This window comes from Diaphorina citri, unplaced genomic scaffold, assembly GCF_000475195.1.
Source record: "Diaphorina citri unplaced genomic scaffold, Diaci psyllid genome assembly version 1.1 scaffold547, whole genome shotgun sequence".
NCBI classification, from domain to species: domain Eukaryota; kingdom Metazoa; phylum Arthropoda; class Insecta; order Hemiptera; family Psyllidae; genus Diaphorina; species Diaphorina citri.
The window spans coordinates 135,284-141,262 of NW_007377981.1; positions in this window are offsets into that span (position 1 = coordinate 135,284).

Sequence of the window (5,979 nt, forward strand, 5' to 3'; positions counted from 1 at the left end):
TTTCCCTCTCTCTCTCTCTCTCTCTCTCTCTCTCTCTCTCTCTCTCTCTCTCTCTCTCTCTCTCTCTCTATCTCTTTGTGTGTGCTTTTGTCTTTGTCTCTTTCTCTTAATCTCTCCCTCCCTTTTTTTCTCCCTTTCTGTCTCTCTCTCTTTCTCTCTCTCTCTCTCTCTCTCTCTCTCTCTCTCTCTCTCTCTCTCTCTCTCTCTCTCTTTCTCTCATAACTTCTCACTGTTTCTTATTTTCAAAAAATGTTTTTTTCTTTTTCTAGGTACGTTTCTATTGAAAATTCAAAAGGTTCTCTAATTTTATTTATTAAGAAGATGTGTTCTCCATAATAATAATAATAATAATAATGAGAATGGTTTATTTTAAACCATTATGTCAAAAATGACAAATGAATGTCCAAAACAAAGTGTCCAATGAATGAATGTAAACAAAGGGTTTTCTCTCTGCTTTTAAGTCTTCACATTGCGATGGTTGACTGCAGTTCAGACTTCCTATTTCTTCTCCTCTTACTCCTTCTCCTCCTCTTCTTTCTTCTTCTCATTTATTTTCTTTTCTATCCCCTATTCTATTCTATTCTATTCTATTCTATTCTATTCTATTCTATTACTTACCTTGATAATGAAGTCACTGGATGTAGGTTAATTCAATGTTCACTATGATTCGTCTCCTCCTGTTCCTCCCCCACTGAGACTAGGTGCACCCACTACTTTCTTATTGAGGTATGTTATCTACCTTTATTATTTATTTATTTTATTTCACTAGGTATTTGGATATTTGGTATATTTTCATTTATTTTGAATACTTTTTTGGTTATCTTCTATTCAAGGAATCTGCATGACGTGATGTTACCTTATTGATACTTTAGTAGTTGTCTAAACCTTCGTTATAGTAGAATTAATGGCTAAATCTTTTTTTTTTTTTTTTCTTCTTCTTCTTCTTCTTCTTCTTCTTCTTCTTCGTTACATTTTCCTTCATTAATCTTTGTATCTTCTTCTTCTTCTCCTCCTCATCCTCCTCCTCTTCCTTCTTCTTCGTCTCCTCCTTCTTCTTCCTCTTCTCCTCCTCCTCCTCTTCCTCCTTCTTCTCCTCCTCTCCTGCTACCATGTCCAAGATTTTTTTTTAAATTATTATTTTTTTTTAATTATTTTTTCAAGAGGTTTGACAGAGGGAACTGTAACTGCTATGGTCTTGTCGTCCCGAAATCGAAGAGAGAAGGAAGACAGGATAGGAGAAAGCCAGCCGTTCCGAGAACGAACATTATACCATCAGCCCGCCCCGGGCGGGAATCGAACCCGCGGCCTAGCGCTTACAAGGCAGACGCACTACCAACTAAGCTAACTAGGCTGGCAAAGAGAGAAGGAAGACAGGATAGGAGAAAGCCAGCCGTTCCGAGAACAAACATTATCCCATCAGGATAAAATCCGCCCGGGCGGGAATCGAACCGCGGCCTAGTGCTTACAAGGCAGACGCACTACCAACTAAGCTATAACTAGGCTGGCATGTCCAAGATTATAATTATCTATTTTGTCTTCTACACAAATATCTGCCCAGCACTTGAGTTGTTCTTTATATTTCACAGTTAGTAGGTAGTCACTTTTCTTAATAATCCGGTTTAGTTACACACCAAGTACGTACGTAGGTGCTTACAATCATAATTATATATTTAATATACTTAATAGATAAAAGAACTACTTTTAATCTTGTTAAGTTTATTTATAAATGTTTATTGCTTATCACAAAAAAAAAAAAAAAAATGTCATCACCCGATCAATACACACCTAATGAGATAAATTTAGATCTCTACTTGGGACTCGAACCACCAACCTCCAGAATGCGCAAACCACTGTAACAAGTGTAACACTCATTATATTGAGAATTTGACCCAGAAATAAAAGAAAGTAAAAAGTCACTGAAAGACCAAAAGATGGAAATAAATTTGGTTTGTTTGTGACCCTAATGACACAATCGGGTTAAAAGGAGCTGTTGTGAAAGTTCTAAATGTGAAGCAATTAACCCTAATCGTTCTTCTAGCAATTATCATTCCATTGCTCTCGGTTAGTTTTCAGTCTAGACCGAAACATCTCCCCTCTCATTATCATGGGATAAGATACTCATTATTTGTGTCTCCCATCCCATTATGTTGTTATTTATGTAAAGGTTCAAAGTTTTCTCTCCTTTCTTCGCTTATAAATGTTTTTTAATCATGATCCTTTCTACGGACAAACGTAGAAACATTTCTTCTTCTTCTCAAAAGTTTTGATAGAGGGAATTTCAAATACAAAGATCTCATCGCTCCGAAAGCAAAGAGAGAAGGAAAAAAGGGTCAAAGCAAACCGTTCCGAGAACGAACCTTTCTGTTCAGGATAAAATCCGCCACTTTCTCTTCCTCCATAATTAAGACTATATGGTTTGTCCACTATTTCACCTACCTTATAAACCAATGACTCATTAGTCTGTAACACCTAATATGTAGGTATTACCTATGTAATGTATGTAGGGTGCACTGTTCAAAATCAGACTTCAAAGCAAACTCAGTACCTACCTACCTATTGTGCTAAATATCTCTCTTTTCCGGGCATGTACCTATTTAGGCTAAAAATATCCCCAAAACTCACACAAACTGTGTGTTTTTACTGTTTACAATATTCGAAAATAACTGCTGTGGATTTAAAATAGAGAAAATAAACAATGCAATAGTACATGATGAAATATACCAATGAATGAACTACACAAGTATAATTACTCATTACTCAATACATCATTGATCAGTTCATTTCATACTTAATATTTATTTTATAGGTAGGTATCTAATGCTTACACACATTAACTTCTAAAGACTTTTTCGTACAAATAATATGAGTAACATTCGGATTCGGAGAATTGAATGGAAAGTAGGTAATCTCGATGGCTCACTTTGTCTGGCTATGACTTCTTTTCTTACGAGATTTGATGATAGAGTGAACTGTAACTATACTGAGGTCTAAGTCGTCCCGAAAGCGAAGAAAGAAAGAAGACAGGATAGGAGAAGACCAGTAGTTCCGAGAACGAACCGTTTTCTAATTAATCAGGCGGTTCATTTACTCTAATATTATAATAAGTACTAGTGGTTGACCCGTCCTTTGTACGGGATCAGCGCGGTTTAAGAGTCATAACTTTGAAGTGCTGCCATTTTGAATCGGGATGGAATATGACAAATTTAAATAGCCTATGTCGCCCTCAGTACTCTTCTCAACAACCACAAAAAATTATTAGGTACGTCTATCTGCAAATTTTGAGTTTTTTACTTTTTTCCCTTAGTAACTTTTCTCTGTCTCTCTCTCTGTTCCTTATCTACATGTGTAAGAACATAATCTTCCAATATGACAATATACTCGTACATACATAGGTATAACTAGCTAAAATATACCTCCCTATCTCTACCCTATGTAAATCACAAAAAAAAAAAATCTGAAAAAAAAACCCTAAACATAAACAAAAGAAAATCCGAAAATCTCACTCAACTCTCTTAACTCGAATATAAGACTTTATTATTATTATTTTCGGAAAAAATCCCCCTCTGAAAATGTGAGTGTGGGATAGAAAGAGAGAAAGAGAGAGAGAGAGAGAGAGAGAGAGAGATAAAATGGTAATAATAAGAGTGTGTGTATGCATATCATTTTACACTTTCAGAGCTTTTGCCATTCTCAGAAAGAAAGAGGGAGAGAGAGGGAAGGAAGTTCAATAGAGCGAGAAATTTGTTTTTCACGTGAAAATGAAGATGAGAGTATGTATAGATATTTATTATACATAATATAATGCATTAGGTACATTACCTCATATAGGTACATAGGTATATAATAGAGTGTATGTACCAACCTAAATGTACGTATGGGAGGGATTTTCTTTGATGAAAATTTTGTATCGAGGTACCTGAATTTTTGTTTCTTGAATGTTCCTAAAATTAAGAAAAATAAAAATAAATTATTCATAGAGTAGGTCTAAATAGGTAGGTATACAGCTACATACAGTAGGGACCTACATTGCCTTGGATGGTTAGGTTTTATCGTCCAAAAACGCGAGGAGAGAAAGAAAGAAAGCCAATCGTTCCGAGAACACAGTGGTTTAATAGAGAAATAAAGTAAGGCTGACCTCCATAGGGACCACTGTCACAACATACATAAATAATCCAAGTATAATTATAGCACGTTTCTTGGTAAGGTGTCAAAAGTTGAAAGTTAAGGCTTGAGATAGGGAAGATTGGGGGTTAGGAAAGTTGCCTTAATAAATTTATTCTGAAAACTTTATCCGGATCTTTTCACTAGGAAAAGGATAAGAGAGAGAGAGAGAGAGAGAGAGAGAGAGAGAGAGAGAGAGAAAGGGAATGAAGGATATCTAAGTTAAAAAGCTGTATGTGTGTTCTCGGGACCCAATGGTCAAACTTATGAATACGAAATATAAAGTTTTAAATTTGTTAACTTTTACTCCCGAGCTCCGCCATTTAGGTCATAATGCGGTGAGTGGAGTTCCCTACAGGTGTGAGGCGGGTTACTAAAGTAGAGACCGGGAGAAAGAAAACCTCCGTGAGTCAGTCGGTAACACACTAGGCTTCCATACTGAAGATCTTGGGTTCGAATTACGAGCAAATTCGAAGTTTTTTCGGTTCTGTGCTTGAAATACTGTGCGGACAATTGAGTAGCCGCCTTGAATGAAGAGCAACCAATAGCAGCGTTAGCAAAGTAAAAAGAAGGTATTATGGAATTCATACTAATAGAAATAGTCAAAGAGTCCCTAAGTAATGCTGTAATGCCCTTAAAATTGTGAAAAGATTCTCAGCTTCACCATCACAACTAAAAATGAATGGTTTTAAATGATATTTGCCCTGCAACACATGGAGGTTTTTACTTTTTTTCCCAACCACATATCCTTTCCTAACCGCAAGAAATACCACATCAAGCTCCTGGTCTATGTATATTTTGTGCTCTACCTAACCATTACCTTTTTCCTCCTCTTAACACTCCACATCCTATCTCAACGAATAGTACATTTTATGCCGCATTTTATTTCTTCGCAGATTCTTTCCATACTTTTTTCAACTGAAAAAGGCAATTTACTCGTAAAAACACGTAGCCAGCCTAGCTTGGGCGCGCTAGGCCGCGAGTTCGATTCCCGTTAGTGTTGAAATTCAGGCTGAACAGATAAGGTTCATTCTCGGAATGACTAGTTTTCTCATTCTCTATAATTTTATTTCTATTCGATTTCAGTACGACAAGACAGCACGTAGGAATCCCGCTAAAAAACCTCAAAAAAAAAAAAAAAGAAAAATAAATAATAATGAAAAAAATAAAATAAAATAAAAATCAAAATCGAAATACCTAGCCAGTATAGCACATGTGGTGCCTCAGATCTGTCCAGACACAAAACATACACATATCTGACAATATCCGCCATCTTTGCTTGAAACCAGTGTAGTCATTTTTCTCATTTATTTTTTTTTTTTCTCACATTTCTTCAGGATTTCCCCTCCCCCCTGTATTGTGTTCTTTATTCACACATTCTCTCCCTCCCATTCCTTATTCACACATTCTCTCCCCCTGGTTCTGGTTATCCCTGAACAAATTTCCCACCAACAAAGGCGAAAGAAAAAGGAGAGAGATTTTTTTTCCTTTTGAGGGAGAAAAAAAAAGTGGTCGCCGGTTTTCTGGATAGGTAGGTTTTTAGTTTTTCATACACGTCAAGGGAAATTGAGAGAGAAAAGGAGGATGATAAAGGGAGAAAGGGTAAAGATCGAGAAGGATAGAAAAGGAGTAAGAGGGAGAGAGAGAGCTTTTTGGTGTCTAGAAAGCAGAAAAACGTCCATTCAGGTTCAAGTTAAGTGAGCAAGTAGGTATACAGGGTGCGCCAGAAAAACACTGACAACGGCTGTTTTTCTGGCGCACCCTGTATAAGGTACAACCCCCCCCCCCCCACCCCGGTTTTTGACAAGCCCAACGTTC